The sequence below is a fragment of the Papio anubis genome, chromosome 17 (assembly GCF_008728515.1).
Source record: "Papio anubis isolate 15944 chromosome 17, Panubis1.0, whole genome shotgun sequence".
NCBI classification, from domain to species: domain Eukaryota; kingdom Metazoa; phylum Chordata; class Mammalia; order Primates; family Cercopithecidae; genus Papio; species Papio anubis.
The window spans coordinates 72,987,205-72,998,510 of NC_044992.1; positions in this window are offsets into that span (position 1 = coordinate 72,987,205).

Here is an 11,306-nt window from a genome sequence, read left to right on the forward strand (position 1 = left end):
CTGCCGCGAGGGCAGGGAGCAGATGAGGACTTTGGCCGGGCCCTGGGTAAGGAGGGCCTGCTGGACCAGGTTTCCGGGTCGGGGGTCCTCTGTGGTAAGAAAGGAAAGATGGGTGGGACCAGACACTCCCTGTGGGCTCAGGAGACCCTGACTTCTGTCATCTCAATGACTTTGTGGGGCAGAAGCCAGCCCGGAACAGGGAGGAAGGCCTGCAGCTGTTGCCCCGGCTCCTGGAGCCCTGAGCCAGGCCTTGCTGCCACCTCCTGCCCACCCCAGGAGCTTGCCTGATGGAGCAGGTCGCACAGAGAGGCCACAGGCAGCCAACAGGGACTCTGGGGCAAGAGAGCCGGGTGACGCCCAGGCCGGAGAGGTGACACCTGCCTGGGAAGCCCACAGGAAACCTCTGCCAGCAGGTCTTGGGTTCAAATCCTCCATTCATCCAGCACTGCCTGGTGCTAGCAGTGTACCAAGCAGTGAGCCACGGTGGGAGTGAGCCGCCCATGGCCCCACCTTCATGACAGGCAGATGGGAGAGAGAGAACAGTGGGGCCCAGCAGCTATACCCGGGGCTACACAGCCGAGATAACCTCGCCCATGGAACCCTAAGGTCGGCCACCCCCATCTCAGCCAAAAGTGTGGTATCAGGGCTGAGCCAGGCCTGGTGGGGCCGCACTGCAGCTCCCTGCCCACCCCCCCCCCCACTGCATGTGGCAGCAGGGACATCGCACCTGGCAAAGCAGACAACTGACTGTCTCTGGGGCAGTCCAGGTGGACTCCCTGGAAGAAATAATAGCGGGGCTGTCTTGGAAGAGCCCAGGGCAGGGGAGAGGGTAGTGAAGGAACAGCTGGGGTGGCCAGCAGGTGGTCAGTAGGGGCGGGGGGAGGTAGGGGACTGATGCTAGAGCTAGAGGGTGGCAGAGTCCAAATCTCAAGCCCCTGAGAACCGCGTGAAGCCTGTGTTCTCTCTTTGACAATGGATGCCCCAAGAGCTCTAAGCAGAGTCTGCAGTCAAATTGAGGCACTCGTTCTGCAGCCTGGGAGTCAGGGTTGGAGGTCCCAGGCCAGCCAGGCACTTGGGGGTCAGGGTTGGAGGTCCCAGGCCAGCCAGGCACCTGGGGGTCAGGGTTGGAGGTCCCAGGCCAGCCAGGCACTTGGGGGTCAGGGTTGGAGGTCCCAGGCCAGCCAGGCACCTGGGGGTCAGGGTTAGAGGGGCCAGGTCAACTAGACACCTGGGGGTCAGGGTTAAAGGGCCCAGGCCAGCACAGGTACCTGCGGGGAAGGGCTAGCACCAAGAAGAAACACTTTAAGGATGGCACAGGGCCAGGGGTCCAGGTGGGACTGAGGGCCGGAAATGGCTGCAGAGGGGGCCTGGCTGAAGGGGGTGCCACCAATGGGCCCAGGAATGGTCTGCGTGAGCCCAGGAGGCAGGTGACCCGGGCACAGCGAGTGGGGTTGACCACAGGCTTAGGTGAGCCCCCGACCTCAAGGGACTGACCTCCCCAGGAGCCCTGCAGGGCACACTGCTGAGTCTTAACGGCAGGACTCGTGCCTGGGCCTGGCCTCAAAACACCACCGTGCTACCCTCCCCTGCACCGTCTCTCTGCCACTCATCCTCCCACCTTATCTCAGACACAGCCATCCTTGCCTTCCAGAACCGCCTGCCCCCAGAACCGGGCTTGGACAAAGGGCGGGGCGTTGTGGGAAGGACAGTCTGGGGGCTGGGCACGCACAGCTGCAGAGCCCCAAGGGTTAAACATGTAAGACTACACTTTGACCAAGACAAACGGGCCATTATGTGAAATGCTGGAGCAAGATGAATGCTGGCGCTGGGTGAGTAAGATCAATAAAAGTGATGTTTTATCAGGTAGAAATGACAACCTGGCTGATCGCAATTCGTTTTTAATACCACAAACCAATTGGGGACCAGGGGGCTTTAAGTGTTCGTCCCCGGCCTGCCGAGGTTGGTGGGGAGTTGGGGAGAGGCACCCGCACCGCTCAGCCATCGCAGGGTCACCGGGCACTGGAGCTGGCCAGATGCCCATGCTGGGCGGGCCCCTCAGTGGTCTCCTGAGTCTGTACCAGGCAGGGTGAGGAGGGAACTGCCTCTGGCCCCTGGGTGCAGGCTAAGAAAACAAGCAGCAGCATCCCAGGGGAATAACTGAACGGCTCCCTGCCTCCCACCAAGCCCCTACCAGGAACCTGCGCCTCTCGGCCTCCATTCTCCCCCAACAGCCACCCCTCTCCCGCTCCCCAGGAGTCCCAGTGAGAAGCCAGAACCTCCCTCCTGTAAGAGCCAGAGGACCTGGCCTTGAGCTTCCCGTGCCCTCCCTGTCAGTGCAGCCTCTGTACCCGCCTCAGGCTACCTGGAGCCATGATGGTGATGAGGACGCGTCTAGGGGAGCGAGCTTCCCAGGGACAGGCGGTTGGATTGTTCAAGGCCCAGCCACCACTCACTGCCCACTTGGGACCACAGCACAGCTGCCAGGGGGACCAGGCCTGCCCCTGTCTCGGGTGGGGAGCTGGGCCGGGCCATGGGTCAGTGGGGTAGAGGTGTGGCCCTGGGGCCAGGCCTTTAGGTGCAGCCTGACGTTCCAGTAGCTCGGACCTCAGTGTCCTTGTCTGTGAAATACAGACGTTGGTCTCTTTCCCCACCCATGAGACCAGGATGAGGCTCACACGCAGCCCAGGGGATTTCTGGACAGATGCACAGGCAGAGCCCAGTCGGCATGGTGGTCTCAGCCCCTTTCCCTTGGCCCCCAGCCTCAACCCCCAGGCCTTGTGTCCTCACCTACACCCAAGGGAGGCTTGAGAGGCCCAGTTCAGGCAGAAAGAGGAGCAGGGCTGGCCTCCAAGCCTCCCCTCTGTCAGCGCCTCATCACAGAGATCAGGTGTGTGGTCAAGGCTCTCAGGCCACTTATATCACTTCCGAAGGCCAGACACACTTCACTTCCATTCAGCCCCCTGGACTCCTGAGGGCCTGAGCAAAGGCTTTCCCGAAGCAAGAAGCAGCAGCAGACCAAGAGCAGACACTAAGGCTGGGCGCAGTGGCTCACACCTGTAATCCCAGCACTTTGCGAGACTGAGGCAGGCAGATCACCTGAGGTCGGGAGTTCAAGACCAGCCCGACCAATATGGAGAAAACCCGTCTCTACTAAAAATACAAAATTAGCCACGCGTGGTGGCACACGCCTGTAATCCCAGCTACTTGGGAGGCTGAGGCAGGAGAATTGCCTGAACCCAGGAGGCAGAGTTTGCAGTGAGCTGAGATCTCGCCACTGCACTCCAGCCTGAGCAATAAGAGCGAAACTCTCTCAAAAAAAAAAAAAAGAAAAAGAAAAAGAAAAAAGCAGACACAGACAGCCGCCACTCGGAGCCTGGAGCAGGGTTTGCCATGAGCGTGCCACATGGTCTTGGGCCTGATGTCGCCGCAGAACTGAGAAAAGCATCTGTTTTCTTACATTCCACATCCCCCTGGAGTCTTTTGCCCCTTTTCTTTGCTGAGATTGAGTTTTCAGGCAGGCTCTATCCTGTGCTTTAGAATCAGCAGGGCCCACTCTGATGGGTGTTTCCTGTCTGTTTTTTGCAGGCTCCTGAGGCTGGCTGTACCCATTTACAGAAAGAAAAGGCAGGGGATTGACACAGCACCCGAGGCTTCCTGGGCCAACACCTACTGTTCAGGGAAAATCTCCAGTCCTGTCTCCCTGGACAGAGAGGACAGCAGGGTCCCTCATGATACCCAGGGCTGGTGGGGAAACTCAACACCTCCAGCCTATCCCAAATATCCTAGAATCTGTCATCCTGCCAGAAGAGGCCTGTGATGTCCCTGTCCCATCAAAGCAGGGGACAGTGCATGCTGGTTCTCAACCCCTGATGATGTGATCTGTTCTTGGCAAGGACACATCTTGTTTCCTTCTCAGACATCCATTCCTCTGTCCATCTGCCCATCCATCTGTCCGTCATTTCAACAAGTATTCATACAAACTGAAGACCTACTGTGTGCCAGGCCCTGTGCCATGCACCAGGATGCAGTGTTGAGAAGATTACACAAAGCCCCCACCCTCAAGAAACTCAGAGCCCAGTAGGGAAGAAGGCCAGCACACAGAAGCCGTGGCACCTGGCACACCAGGAACTCCAAGAAGCCACATCGAAGGGTACAGGACGGGCCTTTCCGCAGTACAGAGCAGCTGCAAGCCAAGGAATACGGCTTCAGGCCCCCAGGGAGAGGAGCCGTCTTGTTGCCCTTCCAGGAAGCTCAGCTCCTAGCAGAATGCACTTCTGGGGGCATCCACAGTTGCTTCCTTTAACTAGTTTAATCCGAAGACAAAAGTTGAGCTAAGGCAGCTTGCAGAGAAAGGCAGGACTACGGGCTTGCTAGGTAGGACTCGTCTTCCACTGGCATCACCTCAGAAAACTGACTCAGAGAACAGTCTCCAGGCCTGGGCCCTCAGCCCCGGGGCAGACTGGCTAGGCGGCCAGTGGGAACTCTGGTCTCACTGAGACTGGGGCTGGGGGCTGAGACTTCACTGAGAAAAAGTGTTCCAGATGGCAGTGGGGTGGGCTAAGCCAGAGGTCTCCCAGAGCCCGTCTCCCCTAAGGTTCCTAGCAGTCAGGAGCCTCAGGCTCTCAAACCCTTCCTGCGGTGATGGAATGGTCTAGAAACCTCCTCACAATTTGGTTTGCTGAGAGGGGAAAGTTAAAACCACCCTTTTTATTTGGGAGCCTTTGAACAAGTTTATGATCTTGCCCCTTGTCAGGAAATCTGTTTTCACTTATAAAAAACAGGCTGGCTCAGGGGCCGGCGGTGAGCAGACCAGTGAGGGAAGACTCCACACTGAGAGGCTAATTATATTTTTCACCACTGGCCCGGTTATTCTCCACTCTGGTCCTGGGCAAAGCACCCCTGGCCTGGTACTCCCGGAAGCCCCCACTATGGCCCATCTTTCTGGGGGGTGGGCTTGGAAAGCCAATCTACAGCGAGGGTACAGAAGGCCAGAGGTGATGTCGGGGGGCCCGGACAAGAAGGGGACGAGCACCCACTGACAAGGCAGGTCTGCACAGCCAGAGCCCAGACAGCCTCTGCTCAGGGCTGCAAGCTCTGTGGGGCAGCCGGGAATTCTGAAGGATCAGCAGGCAAACAGTGCTGCCCCCAGACATGTGGGGCTCTGAAAAGCCAAAGCCCTCCGAGGGTGTCCAAGGCCACTGTCCCAGGGCCCTGGAAGCTGTTGGAAGAGCCTCCTCTGAGGAGGGGCACAGACACGCCATGCACGCACGTGGCTGCGAGGACAGCCATGCCACTCTCTGGTCACATGACCCAAGCCAGGCCAATCACAACACCTCTGCTTCCTCTGCCACTGTGATTGGCTTTGGGCCAGGCATGTGACCTAAGCTGAGCCAATCAGGGTTCACCCCTGGGACCCAGTGAGGGCACAGTTCTTCCCCGCTGGGCTCTGACCGCGGCAGAACCTGGGAGTCCGGATGGGGTTGCAGAACCCACAGTGTCATTCACATTACTGGTGAAGAACAAGTACTTTGTAACATAAGCATGTTCCATGCAATATGAGGGATATACTTATACTAAAAATTATTCATTATCTGAAATTTAAATTAACCTGACGTCCTATTTTTTTTTTTTTTTTTTTTTTTTTTTAGAGACAGAGGGTTTCACTCTGTCACCCAGGCTGGGGTGCAGTGGTGGGATCTTGGCTCACTGCAGCCTCCACCTCCTGTGCTCAAGCCATCCTCCCACCTCAGCCTCCCAAGTAGCTGGGATTACAGGTACACGCCACCAAGCCCGGCTAATTTTTTTATTTTATTTTTTATAGAGTTGGGTGGGGGAGGGTCTCGCTATATTGCCCAGGCTGGCCTAGAACCCCTGGTTCAGCCTCCCAGAGTGCTGGTATTACAGGCGTGAGTCCCGCACCCAGCTTCTGTATTTTATTCATTAAATCTGGCAGCCTGTCTTCACAACTGCGGTTGACCTTGAAACCCAGCTGTCCAACATAAAGTGGGTCTCCTCAGCCCACCTGGCTACATGCAGCTGCACCCAGCCATCCATCACTGGCAGAAAAAACCCATGCAGGCCCTGAAGGCTCAGGAAGCTGTTGGAGCCCACTCCTGCTACACTGACCCTCCCTCACCTCAAACTCATGGCCTCTGCAAAGCGCCATCACCGAGAAGGCAGCAGCCTTGGTTTACAGACAATGCTCTGTAGGATGCCAGCCCCAGCCCCAAGTGGACGGCTGCACCCTCACAGCCCCACCTTGCAGGACACCCCTTCCAGGGTGCACATTGAGTGGACGTCTCAATGTTCAAGGCCGAGGCCTACACAGGGTCCTGGGCAGTGCCTGGCCATCTGGCCAGATGTGAGGGACTTGGAAAAAACACACGGCAAACGAGTCGGGGACAGGAGTCGGGGGAGTTGGAGGAACAGGAGGATCCGCAGGCATTTGGGCTGTACCTGGAGGCGGAGCACGTGCAGGCTCATGTGAGCCCACCAGAAGCCCCACTGCAGAAGAGTTCTTCAGAGTCAGGTGGGCACATGACCCACCCAGGGGTGCCCATCACCTCCCTCCCCCCAGCCAATCTGCAGCTCGCCCCACGGATTTGCAGTGTGCAGGGAGGAAGGTCAAGCACAGGCACTCCGTCTTGAAACTGCTGTCCCCGTAGCTGGTCTGGATTCACACTGAGGAAGGCTCAATCGTAGAAGCCACAGCGGACCTGAAATCCCAGCACAGTGCCATGCTTCACGGGCACCTGGCCGCGCTGTGGGGCACATTGATGACTTTGGTCCCTTCTGTTATGGCATGGCATCAACTTGTCCTGATCAGGAATGGGCACTGCTCTGGGTGAGGTCATGCCATGGGCCTAGAGAACCTCTAGACCTGCTCAGGGAACCCCACCCTGCCCCTACAACCAAGGAACTCATTTCCAGGCACAAGCACAGCCAGGAACTAAGTCACGGCCATTCCCCATCTCACCCTCTGTCCCTGGCGTCTGCAGCCCGGGAGCCACGCAGCCTGGTTGGTCTGAGGCAGGGCACCCCACGAGCCAGCAGAAGCTCCAGTCCTGGCTTCAGGAGGCAGGAGTTGGAGGAGGAGTTTCAGCCTCTCACTGTCACACTAGTGCCCCTAAGCTCTGCCTCCGGTCCTGACTCAGAGCTGCACTGGTCTGCAGTGTGGCACCCAAGGGGGGACATCGTTACAGCCCAGGGATCTGGAGCCATTTCAGGTTCCGTGGGCCACAAGGTGAGTAGGAAAAAGAGGGTGTGTGGTTGCCATTCTGGCCTGCAGTTGAGCAAGGGGACGTGGTTGGAGCTGGGGACCTCAGAACATACCCGTACGACACACCAATGCACTGGTGGGAGACCTCTGCAACCCGAAGAGGGCAAGAGCCACAGGGGCTCAGACACCCCAGGAATAAAAGTTAGGTCTCCCCACCAGGGAAAGAAGCCACCTGTGCAAGGCTCTGGCTGGAGACGAGGGCAACGGTGGTAAGGCCAGGAGTGAAGGCACTGCAGATACCCATGGTAGCTCGGGGCCCCTCAGGAAAAGGAGGGCACCTTGACTTTCTCGCCTGGCGCTGTGTGCTTTCTATTTTATTTTCTCCTCTTCTTCCCCTTCTGTTGGGTGTCAGGTAGGTTGGCAGTGGGTAGTTCCAGCATCCACTCCACAGCTGCAGACACCCGGCAGACCCTCCCGAGAACTCAGGGAGGCAGACATCCCAGATAGCAGGCACAGCTGTCACCCGTGCAGCCACAGCTGAGTGGCCCGGCTCATCTCCTGGGGGGAACGGGAGTGTGTGTTTGACCATCAGATGGCTGCACGGTGCCCCTGGAGTCGTGGGAGTGGGTCAGGGGAAATGTGTGGCTCCCACGGGGGCTGAGTGTGGCCCCCGCTGCCATGTCTGCCCCAAGGCCTTCCTGCCACCTTCTCCTGATAACAGATGCCCCTGTTTCATGCTGGAACTGCCCTCACCTGACCCACGTGGTTCTGGTAGAGTTGTTACCCGACCCCCAGGCCTGGACGATCACACAGCCATGTCCCCTGGCCCAGGGGAGCAAGCCCTTTCCTGGCATGAGCAAGGACCCTGCATCCCTACTGGGCAGCCACGCTGGAAACGAGCCGGCCTGGCCCTGCCTGGGTCATGCCCCCATTCCCCTCCCCCATTCCCCTCCCCTATTCCCTTTGAAGAACAGGGAAGCACGTGTTTGTAGTGGAGAAGCAGAGGCCAACACACAGAGAGAAAGAGCAAGGGACAGAAACATGGAGACAAATGTAAAGACAGACAGAACCCTGATGACAGCTGGGTCCTCAGAGGCTCAGAGGCCCAGAGGCCCAGAGGCTCACGCTGCCCAGGCCGTTCTGGCCGTAGCTTCCTTTTGTGCTGACGGCATTTGAGCTGATTGCATCAGTTAAAATCCTAAGGGTCTTGGTGCTGTCAGCTCCTGCCCTGCACGGAGTAGTGACAGATCCACCGCCCCTGGTGACAGTGCATGCTCTGAGCGTCTCCAGGTTCCCGGCGTCCCACAAACACTGTGGTGGCAGGTGGGGCCAACTGAGGCCTGACGAAGGGGGAAGGTAGCCCTCCCTCCCGAGTACCCACAAGTACCCAACACAAAGACCTCCTCAAAAGACTGAATTGGACGCTCCTCCATCAGCAGGGTCTACCTCACTGATCGAGTATGAGTGACGGCCCAGCCACTCGGTCAGGGAGGTGAGCAGGGCCAGTGGCAGCACAAAACCCACATCCCAGGCCGGGCGCGGTGGCTCATGCCTGTAATCCCAGCACTTTGGGAGGCCGAGGTGGGCAGATCAGAAGGTCAGGGGATCGAGACCATCCTGGCAAACACGGTGAAACCCCGTCTCTACTAAAAAATACCAAAAAAAAATTAGCTGGGTGTGGTGGCAGGCACCTGTCATCCCAGCTACTTGGGAGGCTGAGGCAGGAGAATGGCATGAACCCGGGAGGCGGAGCTTGCAGTGAGCTGAGATCATGCCACTGCACTCCAGCCTGGGCAACAAAGCGAGACTCTGTCTCAAAAAAAACAAAACCCACATCCCGTCCTGTTCCATACACGTGTGTGTGTGAATGCAGCCCTTGTGTGTGCATAGAAAATGCTCTGGACTGGGTGCAGTGGCTCATACCCATAATCCCAACACTTTTGGAGGCCAAGGCGGGAGGATCACGCATAGCTCTGGTGCTGGGGAGGACACTATCCTTGAGCCCAAATGGGGACTGAGGCCAAGATAGAGGTCAGTGGCAGGTCCAGCCTCTTCTCTCATCAGTCCGGGTTTTTGCATGAGGCAGGAGGCTGCCAGTGCTGGGGGCAGGGGGCTACCAGTGTTGAGGGCACACCTGGCCATCCAGAGCGTGGTCACCCCGTGATGGGTCCCTGCCATGCCTGCTGTGCTCCAGGAAGATGGGAAGGGTTCTGTGGCCACACCTGTGTCCTGCTTAAGGTGGTAACGTCACAGCCTTGATCATCCAGGGACCTGGGGACAGAAGGAGCATCTCGGGGAAGAGAGCAGTGGGGGCCTCATGGTCTGGAGCCCTCTCCCCACCAGATAGATGGAGGTTCTGGAAGGTTCCTAGCTGGGCCTGCTTCTCTTGGCCTGCCTCTTGCTGTGGGCCCTTGGGCAGGCCACTGGCCTTCCTGAGACCTGATTTCCTTGTCCATGAAAATGACATGGAAAGTGACAGCAGCAGGACGGCTCATGGGAGACGCAGCTGAGCACTGGGCCTGCTGGTGCCTCTTCTCCAGCATCAGCTCTTCCTTTCCAGTTACCAGGGGTGGGGGGAACTAGATTGCCTAGTACCTGCCCCCGCTTTTTCCTCATTCATGGAGCCCCCAACTCATAACTGGGCCCCTGGCCTTTAAGAGTGAAAATTACATTTCCCAGCGTGCCTTGCAACTAGATGCAGCCATGGGTCCGAGTGCTGGGTAACAAGGGTGAACAGCAATGAAATGTACAGAAGAAAGTATCCTTAAGCATAAGGTTGTGCTCTTCTCCCTTCCTGCTAGTTGGAATGTAGGTGTGATGGCTGGATCCTAAGCAGCTATTTTGGGTCATGAGAAAGAAGCCACAGTTGAGGATGGCAGAGCAACAAGACAGAGGAGCCTGGGTTCCTGATGATGACAGAGGCTCCAGAGTGGCCCTGGAGGCCTTATGTAAAAGAATAAGAAGCATCCCCCTTGCTTAAGTCACTACGATTTCTGTGGTATTTCTGTGGAGCCTGAATTGAATCCTGATGTCTGTGTTGGTTACCCTTCGGTCCACCCTCAGTCTCTTTGGCTCTCCTCTGTCACCAGCCCTGCCGGCCCACACCCAACATCCACTCTCCACTTCTCCCCACTCTCGTTCTGCTGGGACCCCCCTTTGAGACTCCCAGGGCCCCGTGGTCTCGGAAGTTGAGGTCCACTCTCAGCTTGATGTCGCTGCCAAGCCAGCCCCTCCCACAGCACAGAGCTCTCGCGCAGCCTGTAATTATGTATTTATTGTGGGTTTATTTGATTGCTGCCTCCCCAGGACTGTCACTAATGTGAGGGCAGGGCCCCTGCCTGGTATTCACATTATATCCTCAGCTCCCGGCCGGGGGTCTGGGCTCAAGCAGGTACCCAGTGAACGCTGGGCAGGTGAGTCTCGTCCTGGTGAGTGCCGACTCCGCGACCCACCACCCTCCCCACCCCTTCCTCCCTGGCCCAGCCACTCCTGTCCCTCTCTCTACCCTCCCCCCATGCCCAGAGTCCCCCTCCCAGCCCTTTTCTTCCACCCCATTGTCTTCTCTGCCCCCTTCCTGACCTTGCGTTGAGGCTGCAGGCCTCAGGGCCTTCCAGTGACCCACACCCAGCCATGTTTCATTTTCTGAACTCGGTTTCAAACATGAGGAAGGAATTGAGGCTGGCATTCCAGGAGCGCCACCAGGGCTTGCTGGTGGCTGTGTGGGGGGTAGCGCAGGCCCCCCAGTAAGTCTCCCATCCACAGGGACATTGGAAGGATGGAGAGGTGAAGTGTCTCCCCCACCCCATAAACGGCCTATAGGAAAGGACAGACGGTCCCCAGTGCTGGCACCATGTGGGGCAATCAGAACCCACCCACACTGCAGGTGGGAGCAGCGGGCAGGATAGCGGCTTGGAGAGCTGGTGGTGTCTGCTAACATCCACCAGAAACCCCCACTGTCGGGCACTAGACACACACTAGATCGTTTGTAGCAACACTGTTCATAAACTGTGGAGATGACCTAAATGTCTGTCAACGAGAGACTTGGTACATAAAGCGTTACATCCATACAATGGACTACAACACACTA